General features: G+C 36.7%; 1 long non-coding RNA gene across 2 annotated transcripts in view; it reads left to right on the top strand.

Moving 5' to 3' along the window:
- Window positions 1–857: 857 nt before the first annotated feature.
- Window positions 858–10955, top strand: part of LOC140508236 (uncharacterized) — a 43311-nt gene continuing 33213 nt past the window's right edge. For both annotated transcript variants that reach the window (XR_011968351.1, XR_011968350.1), the window contains exons 1-2: window positions 858–1196; window positions 1496–1646. This is a non-coding gene — a long non-coding RNA (uncharacterized lncRNA). The remainder of the gene's footprint in view (window positions 1197–1495; window positions 1647–10955) is intronic.

Raw genomic sequence — 10955 nt, 5'->3', positions numbered from 1 at the left:
AGTCAGGCAGAGTTGCACGAAGTCTTCAGCCTCACTCTCCTCCAGAGCCATCATAGTCCAGTAGGAGGACAGAGTCAAGATAGCTGGTGATGGCTCAGGATGCAGTGGATGACCTTGGCATCTTCTGTGTCTAACCAAGCTCTAAGCACTCCATATCACTTGCTTCATCTGCCTTTGTGGCCACTGTAACAAATTGTTCCACCCACTCCACCAGATGAAGTCTTCACATGCTTGAGGTAGACACCCCTATAACTCACCAAAGGATTTGAGACCCCTTGGTTTCCCTCAGCCTGGTTTGACCCGTCTGCCGAAATGGTTTACCAGGGTGTGGCTGCTGCACAGGCTGCAGCTTCTGGGACCCACAGGTGAGAGTTAGGGGGAACAGGTGGACACCAAAGGTGGAAGAGTCCTGAAAAGGGCTTGGGAGCCATCACACCAAAGGTACTGGTACTGATACTGGTCCTTCCTGAAAACACCTTACAAACCAAGATGTAGGTCTTTGGCAAGAGGATGTGTGGGATGGATGGGGACAATGGTTTCAGCTGAGGATCCTTTCGTTGTGTTGGAGCCTGATGTTCTAGTTGCAACTCTCCCTGCCTATCTACCCCTTGCCACACTAGTGAACCCCATATGACCCTTAAGGTGAGTTATTGTTCTACTACTGGACCCTGAAATGGAGGTGAGGTCTTGGGAAAGCTTTTCACTGGCCAGCCTGTCTCCCAGAATTGTTTCTGTTGGCTCTTTGGTCTGTGAGCATTCCTTTCTCCTTCTGCCTGAGTCCCCCAGTAATCTATGAGGTCACTATTTTCTCTGTGAGCTCATAGATATGATGTCCTGCTCCCTGGATGCATCTCTGGTTTGCAACCCCCTGAGGACCCACTCTCCCTGTACCCTATGTTTTTTGAGAATGTCCAAGGGAGACAAATGGATAGATAGTCCAGAAATATCAGTAGACATCCCAGATTCTCTGGGGGAAACTTGGTCCTCAGATGTGGGATTATTAAAATCTGCTATTCCCTTTCCCATCAAGGTTAAGAGAGGGCCCTAGTCATGCACTCCTCTGTATTCTTTGTGAGGGGAGGCCACTGAAGGTTTTACACATTACTGACTCTTTGAAGGATCAAGGCATCATCATTCTGCATAGATTTCCTGGTAACTGTTTTTTCTTCTGTATGAAGAGACCCAAATTGGACTTGGTAAGCCCATTTACTTTTTGTTTTGTGCCTGCTATAAATACTTATATAATTCCCAGACCCCAGTCATCACAGATTCTATGACCATCATCTTCTCACTTCCTTGTGGGGTGACCTAGGTTACTGTGATAGATCTTTGCTCCACCTTCTTTGGTATTCCCATTCACCCAGACACTAAATACTTCTTTGTGTTCTCCTGTAAGAATACATTGTGGGAGTGGACCCATTGGCCTCAAGAGTACACAGAAAGTCCTTTCCTGTGTTCTGCTTTTGTAACAATACTTCACTTCCATCACTTTCAGGGGTTCATCTCCTGTGCAGTACATTAATGATCTTCTGCTAGCTGTAGGCAGTCTTGAGATCTGCCAAGCTGACAGTCACCATGTTCTTCTTCAGCTTCATCTGAGAGGCTGCAAGCTTTCCACATCAAAGAGCCAATGCTGCCTCCCCAAGGTGAGTGCCTTGGTTTCTATTTTGTCTGCTGGCCCTCATTGTTTCTCCTGAATTGCATACAGGCCCTTCAAAACTTCTTGAAAATGACATCCAACAATTGTGTGCTGTGCTAGGAACAGCTGCATACTGCTTCCAGTGGATCCTATCTAACAGTGAGATCACTAACCGCTGGCTATTTTTTTTAACCAGAGACACTTTCTGAACCATTAATTCTAGAATCTAAACACCATAATTTTAATTGTGGCAAATAGAACTAAGCAGAGTAGTGAGGAGGGATAGGGTAAATAAGGATGAGTATAAAAAGGAATACTAGGAAGAAGGAAAGAACACAAGTAGTTGTAGCTTAGAATATCAATGGAATGAATTTATGCAAGACATGGAAATGGAGAGAATAGTAAAAATTTTAACTGAACAGCATGTCACTTCCAAGAAACCTTATTAAAAGGAAAGAAACACACTAAAACAAAGAGCAGGAGTAGAATTTAGTATGTAAAAAAAAAGCAGGGATAATAACGATGATCTCAGACAAAGTTAAAGTTAAAATGGATTTAACGAAAAGTGAAAAATAGAGAACCTGCACTATGTTTCAGCAATGTTATTCAATGTTGTCTCCCATTGCATGCTGGGCCATCTCCAGTCATCCTGATGGCTCCAGAGGAGAATCGAGGCTGGCGACCTTGTACAGCACTCCCTGACTTAAAACAAAATCAACGGCAAGTCATGTCATCATTTCTCTGGTGGTATGGTCTTCTTCAGCAACAAAAGAGAAACACAACAGACCATTTACAGTACCGAGACAGTACAAAATACTTGAGCTTATACCTGCCAGAGCAGACATATATGAACATAAACATAAAAATACTTTTTATAAAAATGAACTCCTGTCTAAATAGCTGACGTAAAATTTATTGTTCATGTGTAGGTAAAGCCAAGGTAATTTTTAAATGACAATTTTACCTAACTAATCATTTATTCAATGTCATCCCAATTAAATTACTAAAAAAATTATTTTACTGAGTTAGAAGAAATAACAACAAAGTAAATTCGGAAGAACAAATAGTCAAGACCTTTAAAAAAAAATCAGGAGGAAAAGATGTACAGGAAGGAGATTCAGCAGTATCAGACCTTAAACTATCTTCCAAGGTGGGAGCATTGTTGAAGTATAAAATGGATAAGTTTGATTATGTTAAATTAAAATTTTCCTATATCCATAAAATCTATGCAGCCAAAAACAGAAGGAATGCAGAAAATTTGGGGGAAACCTTTCACTGACAATCTTTCAGACAGGATATGATTGGGTTGGAACATTGCTGTGGTATAGGAAATGATGTGATGGTTGACTCAAAAGAACATAGGAGGATTTGGACTTATGAAAGAAGACACTATCTAGAGAAACAGATGATAGGAAAGCAGCATAGTATCTTACATGCATGACTATATGTTTGTTTATAGATACATTTGTGTGTGTTGGTGTATCTCCATACTTAATTGCAACCTTTTTTAGTGAGGGGGAGGGAAGAAAACAATAAAGTAAAAAGCACACAGCCGAGAAAAAAGGAAAACCACTAAGAAAGCAAAGAAAAGCTGAATAACTTTGAAAACAACATGTCGTATTTGTTACATAGGTTTTCTTTCAATGGAAATCTGTTGTTTTATATTGAATCCTCAATTATGGCCTGCTGTGTATATGGAAATGTTTTCCTTTTATTATTTTCTATTTTAGTTCAAAACTTAAAAAAAATTTACCAAAAAAGTGAATCTCTATGCTTCGTCATTTGGCACGTGCATGTCCTCTTCTGTCATTAATTCATTTAATATGGTACCTTTTAACAAAATAGACTGTGACTTATTACCTCTTTTTGTTGTTGTTGTTCAGTTGGTTCAGTGATGTCTCACTCTTCCTGACCTTATTTGGGGCTTTCTTGGCAAAGATCCTGGAGTGGTCTCCAATTCCTTCTCCAGTTCATTTCACAGATGAGGAATTGAAGCAAACAGGGTTAAGTGACTTGACCAGGGCACATAACTAGTAGTGTCTGAGGATAGATTTGAACTCAGGAAGAGGAGTCTTTCTGACTTCAGGTCCAGGACTCTACCCATTGTGCCCCCAATCTGGCTCCTTTGGGATATTTTCCTTTGTCTTTGTCTGAGACCAAGATTGCTACCCATGCATTTTTTCCTTTAGGTAAAGCATTATAAATTCTGCTCAAGCTTCCTATTTGAAGTCTGCATGTCTTTCTGTTTGATGTACCTCTCTTACAAACAACATATTTTTGGATTCTAGTTTGTAATCTATCCTGCTATCCCTTTCTATTTTCTCACTGATTTCATCACTATCACCATTACAATTCCTAACTGTGTAGTTCCCTGATCTTATCCTCTTCTATTTATCCTTCACTTGTATACCCTATTCCCTATTCAAAAGTCTGCTTTGCTTCTGATCATTATCCTTAACCTCTCTGAATATACTCTTTCCCTTACCCCCACCCTTTCTCTTAATTCTTCCCCCTCCTACTTACCTGTGTGTATGTATACTTATATATTGATACACATTTCCCATCTCCAACTAGTTCAGTTTTCCTTCCATCATAAACTCTTTCTTGAACATTTTTTTTACATGTTTAAGTTTCCCAATTTTTCCTCTCCTTTCCCTCTTGGTCACTCTTCCATTCTTTTAAGATCAGCCCAACACAACAGACTCATAACCATGCCCTCTGTCTGAGTAATCTCCTTCTAAACGTCCTAGTGATCATAAGGTTCTTAGATTTCCCCATACAGGAATGTAAACAGTTGAACCTTTTCCAGTCTCACTCATGTTCATCTTTTTTTGATTCTCTAGAATTTTGTGTTTGAATGTCAAATTTTCTATTCAGCTAGAAACTCTTTAGCACTGTTTAACAATCCTCTGTTTCATTAAATACACATTGTTCACCTATAGAATTGATTATTCTTAATTAAATTATTGTTTCCTTCACCTTCTGGAATATCATATTCCAAATTCTCCAGTCCTAATGTCTACAAAATTTTGTTATTTTGATTTTAGCTCCATGTATAGGAATTTTTTTTGTGGCTAATTACAATAGTTTCTTCTTGACCTACAAGTTCTGGATTTTGTTTAAAATATTCCTGGAATTTCTCATTTTGAGATTCCTTTCAGGAGGTTACCAGTAGGTTCTTTCAATTTCTGGTTGGCCCCCTACTTACGATACAGCAGATTTCCTTTGTACTTTGTTGATATCTGACATATAGGCTCTTTTGTTTTTTATCATGTCTTTTAGGGAGTCTAATAATTCTTGAATTCTCCTTGATTTCTTCTCAAGGCCACTTATTTTGCCTCTAACATATTTCATATATTCTTCCCTTTTTAATTTTTATTTTGTGTTATTTTATCAAGATTGCTTATGGTGTTATTACCTTCCACTTAACCTCTTCTAATTTTGCAGGGGTTGTCTTCTTCAGTGATTAAGATACCAACACCAGCTGATCAATTCTCAATTTTCATGGCATTTTTTTCAGTCTTTTTTATGCATCTTTTACTAAGATGTTTTTGATTCTGTCATATTTTTTCAATTGTTTTTATTTATTATCCCAGCTTTCTTCAAACATTCATGTTTGAGTTTTAAAACCTCCTTTTGATTTTTATTTTTTCTTTGTGGAGCTCTCCAGGAATTCTTATTGGGCTTGTGTCTAATTTGGCTTTCTCTTGGAGGCTTTGCTTATAGTCACTGGGACCCATCTCCTCATTTTATTTTTTATTTCTTTATTTTCAGCGTTCCACAATCACTACCATACACCCTAGATTTTTTCTTTCCCTCCCTCCACCTCCCTCCCCCAGATGGCATACAATTTTATGTAAGTTCTACACATACAATCCTATTAAATACATTTTCACCCTCGTCACGTTCTATAAAAGAATTAAAATGAATGGGAGAAATCATATAACAAACCAAAATGTAATACAAAAGGGAATGGTCTGCTGCAATCTGCAATGGAATTCCATAGTTCTTTCTCTGGATGTGGAAGGCATTTTACCTTAAAAGACCATTGGGAATTTCTTAAGTCCTTGCATTGCAATGGATTTCTAAGTCTACCAGAAAAAGTCGTTGCACACTGTGGTTGTTGTTGTGTACAAAGTTCTGAGTTCTGCACCTTTTGCTCAGCATCAGATCATATAATTCTTTCCAGGCATCTCTGAAGTCTTCCTGTTCATCATTTCTTATAGCACAGTAGTATTCCATTACATTCATACACCATAATTTATTTAGCCATTCCCCAATTGATGGGCATCCCTTTGATTTACAGTTTTTGACCCTCACAAAGAGAGCTGCTATATTTTTGTACATGTGGGAGCTTTTTCCATTTTTATGATCTCTTTGGGATACAGTCCCAGAAACAATATTGCTTGGTCAAAGAGTAAGCATATTTTTGTAGCCCTTTGGGTATAGTTCCAAATTGCTCTTCAGAATGGTTGGATCAGCTCACAGCTTCATCAGCAATGAATTAGAGTTCCAACTCTCCCACATCTTCTCTAACATTTATCATCTTCCTGTTGTGTCACGTTAGCCAATCTGATAGGTGTGATGTGATACCTCAGAGTTGTTTTTATTTGCATCTCTCTAATCAGTAATGATTTAGAGCATTTTTTCATGTGACTGTAGATAGCTTTAATTTCTTCCTCTAATACTACCTGTTCATATCTTTGACCAACTATCAATTGGGGAATGACTTGATTTCTTGTAAATTTGACTCGGTTCTCTATATATTTTAGAAATGAGACCTTTATCTCAGACACTAGTTGCAACAATTCTTTCCCAGTTTTCTACTTTCCTCCTAATCTTGGCTGTATTGGGTTTGTTTGTGCAAAAACTTTTCAATTTAATGTAATCAAAACTATCCATTTTGCATTTCCTAATATTTTCTATCTCCTGTTTGGTCACCAATTCCTCCATTCTCCATAAATCTGAAGATAATCTATTCCTTGCTCCCCTAATTTCTTCATAGTATCACCTATGCGTTCATGTACCCTAAATCATGTACCAATTTGGACTTTATTTGGCTATACAGTGTCAGACATTGGTCTATGCCCAGTTTCCTCCACACTATTTTACAGTTTTCCCAGCACTTTTTGTCAAACAATGAGTTGTTATTCCAGAAGCTGGGGACTTTGGGATTATCAAACAGTAGATTGCTATAATCATTGATTACTGTGTCTGTTGTACTTAACCTCCTCTACCGATCTACTCCTCTGTTTCTTAGCTAGCGTCAAGTAGTTTTGATGATTGCTACTTTATGATACAATTTAAAATCTGATATGACTAGGCCAATTTCCTCAGCATGTCTTTTCATTAATTCCCTTTTCTGGACATTCCAGTACTGTTGTTCTTCCAAATCAATTTTGATATGATTTTTTTCTAGCTCTATAAATAAATTTTGGTAGTTTGATTGGTACAGCACTGAGTAAGTAAATTAATTTCAGTAGAATTTTCATTTTTCTTTATATTAACTCAGCCTACTCATGAGCAAATGATGTTTTTCCAGTTATTTAGATCTGATTTTATTTGTGGGAGAAGTGTTTTGTAATTATGTATCTGGGTTTGTTTTGGTAGGTAGACTCCCAAATATTTTATCATGTCTATGGTAATCTTCAATGGAATTTCTCTTTCTATCTCATGCTGTGGGGCTTTATGAGTAATATCTAGAAATGCCAATGATTTCTGTGGCTTTATTTTGTATCCTGCAACTTTGCTAAAGTTCTTTATTATTTCAAGGAATTTTTTACTTGATTCCCTAAGTATATCACCATATCATCTGCAAAGAATGAAAGCTTCATATTTTCTTTGCCTATTCTAATTGCTTCAATTTCCTTTTCTTCTCTTATTGGTAACGTTAACATTTCTAGTACCACATTAAATAACAGTGGTGATAATGGATATCCTTGTTATTGAAAATACATCTAGCTTATCCTCTTTACAGATAATGCTCGCTGATGGTTTGAAGTAGATACTCCTTATCTTTTTAAGCAAGGCTCCATTTATTTGTTTGCTCTCTAGGATTTTTAATCAGAATACATGTTGTATTTTGTCCAAAGCTTTTTCTGTATCCATTGAAATAACCATGTGGTTTCTGCTAGTTTTGTTGTTGATATGATCAATTATGCTATTAATTTTCCTAATACTGAACCGGTCCTGTATTCCTGGTATAATCTTAAATGATCACAATGTATGATGCTCATGATGAAGGACTGTACTCTTTTTGTTAATATTTTCTTTTTCTAACATGGAGTTATTTAAGCATTTTACTTCCTCTTCTCTTACTCTGAGGACTATATATTTTTGTGAATATTCATCCATTTCATTTTGATTGTCAGATATATGGGCATACAATTCGGCAAAATAATTCTTCATTATTATTTTAATGGCTTCTTCATTGGTGGGGAATTCAGTCTTCATTTTTGATGCTGGCTGTTTGCGTTTTTTCTTTCTTTTTTAAATCAAATTAACCAAAGTTTATTAATTTTATTGATTTTTGCATAAAGTCAGCTCTTAGTTTTATTTAATTCAATAATTTTCTTTATTTCAATTTTATTAATCTCTCCTTTGGTTCTTAGAATTTCTAACTTGGTATTTAATTGAGGGTTTTTAACTAGTTCTTTTTGTAGTTTTTCAGTTGTATGCCCAATTCTATCATCTTCTCTTTCTCTATTTTATTCATGTAAGCAATCAAAGATATTAAACCTTCCCTCAGAAGCACTTCTGCTGCATCCCATAAATTTTGGCATGTTGTCTCATTACTGACATTCTCTCAAACAAAGTTATTGATTGTTTCTATGATTTGCTTTTTGATCCACTCATTCTTAGTCTCCAATTCATTTTTGATCTATCTTTCCATGGCTCATTATTACATTTATTTTTATTGCATCATGATCTGTAAAGGATACATTTGATATTTCTGCCTTTCTGCATTGGACTGGAGGTTCTTATACCCTAGAATGTGACCAGTTTTTGAGTATGTGTCATGTACCAAGAAAAAGGTATATTCCTTTCTGTCCCCATTCAGTGTTCTCCAGAGTTATACCATATCTACCTTTTCTAAAATTCTATTAAGTTCCTTAACTTCTTTCTTATTTATTTTGAGGTTAACTATATCAAGCTCAGACAGGGGTAGGCTGAAGTCCCCAACTATTATAGTTTTGCTGTGTATTTCTTTCTGTGACTCCCTTAACCTCTCCTCTAGGAATTTGGATGCTATATCACTCTATAAATATGTGTTTAGCAATGAGATTACTTCATTGTCTATAGTGCCTTTTAGCAGGATATAGTTTCCTTCCTGGTATCTTTTCATTAGATCCATTTATTGCTTTTGCTTTGTCTGAGATTAGGCATGCTACCCCTACATTTGTTTTACATCAGGTGAACCATAATATTTACTGCTCCACCCTTTTATTTTTACCCTGTATGTATCCCCCTGTTTCAAATGTGTTTCTTGAAAACAACATATCATAGGATTTTGGTTTTGAATCCATTCTAGTATTCACTTCTGTTTTATGGGAGAATTCATCCCATTCTCATTCACAGTTATGGTTACTATCTGTGTCTTTCTCTCCATCTCATTCCGCCCCCTGCCCCATTTATATTTTTATTTCTCCTTTTCCCTCCTCAAAAGAATTTTACTTTTGCCCACTGTCTCCCTCAATCTTCCTTCCCTTCTATCAGCTCCCTTCCCTTTTCTTTTGCTTTTCCCTTACTCTTTCTTCCCTCCCTTCTAGCCACCACCACCCTTTCCTTTCCCCTTTCCCCTCCTACTGCCTGTAAGGCAAGTTCGATTTCTGTACTTAACTCTTATGTTATTCCCTCCTTGAATCAAAACTGATGGGAGTGAAGTTCAAACTAGGCTCATCTCCCACTTCTTTCCCTCAACTGTATTGTTGTGCTTGTTCATGTGATGTAATTTACTCTTTTCTGACTCTTCCTTTCTCCTCCCATTACAATCCTTTTGCAGCCCTTAATTAGGTTTTTTATCATCACATCATTTAATTTATTCCCACAATCACTGTCTATGTATATCCCTTTTACATATCATAATGAAGATACTGTTCTCAAGATTTACAAGTGTCATCCTCCCATGCAGGGATGTAAAAAGTTTACCCTTATTGAATAACATGTTTGTCCCCCTTTTACCTTTTTATGCCTCTCTTGAGTCTTAAATATGAAGATCAAATTTTCCACTGGGTTCTGGTCTTTTTGGCAGGAACCCATGGAAGTCCCTTATTTCCTTGACTGTCAATCTCCTTCCCTGAAAAAGAAAAAAAAAGAAAAAGAAAAATAATGCTCAGTTTTGCTGTATTGTTGATCCTTGGTTTTATTCCAAGCTCCTTTGCCTTATGGAATATCATATTCTAAGCCCTCTGAGTTTTTAATGTAGAAGCTGCAAGTTTCTGTGCGATCCAGACTGTAGTTGAATTGTTTCATGCTGGATGCTTGCAGTATTTTCTCCCTGACCTGATAGTTCTGGAATTTGGCTACAATATTTCTTGTTATTTTCCATTTGGGATCTCTTTCAGAAGGTGATCAGTGGATTCTTTTGATGACTATTTTACCCTCTGAATCTACAAATTCAGTGCAGTTTTCTTTGATGATTTCTTAGAAGATACTATCCACACTCATTTTCTCATCATGGCTCTCTGGTAGACCAATAATCCTTAAAGTGTGGCTCCTGGATATATGTTTCCAGGTCACTAGTTTTTCCAATGAGATGTTTTAGATTTTCTTCTCTTTTTTCATTCTTTTGATTTTGTTTGACTGATTCTTGATGCCTCATAGAGTCATTATGTTCTGCCTGCTGAATTCTAATTTTTAATGAATTGTTCTCTTCAAGTAGCTTTGGTACCTCCTTCTGGACAATTTTGCTTTTTCAGCAGTTATTTTCTTCAGTGATTCTTTTTTCCATTTTGTCTACTGTATTTTTAAAATAATTCATTATTTTTTTCTACCTGTCTGATTTGACTTTTTAAATCCTTCTTGAGCTGCTCCAAGAATGCTTATTGGGCCTGAGTCTAATTCACATTCCCTTTTGAAGTTTCAGATGTGGGCATAGTGTCAATGCTGTCCTCTTCTGAATTTATATTTTCATCACCTCTGCCCCATAGTAAGAATCTATGGTCTTTGCTTTTCTAATTTACTTTTTCCTCATTGCAATTGCCTTTCTCCTGGCTTTTCAAGTGGATCTCTGCTTCTGGGGCACAGAGTGCTCTGTACCATGCTTCTTTTGCTGGGGATTAGGGGCTTGGTTACTGGCTTTGTGTGCTGAGACCTC

The sequence above is a fragment of the Notamacropus eugenii genome, chromosome 5 (assembly GCF_028372415.1).
Source record: "Notamacropus eugenii isolate mMacEug1 chromosome 5, mMacEug1.pri_v2, whole genome shotgun sequence".
NCBI lineage: Eukaryota > Metazoa > Chordata > Mammalia > Diprotodontia > Macropodidae > Notamacropus > Notamacropus eugenii.
The sequence above is the reverse complement of the archived record's forward strand: the minus strand, read 5'-3'. Positions and strand labels throughout refer to the sequence as shown.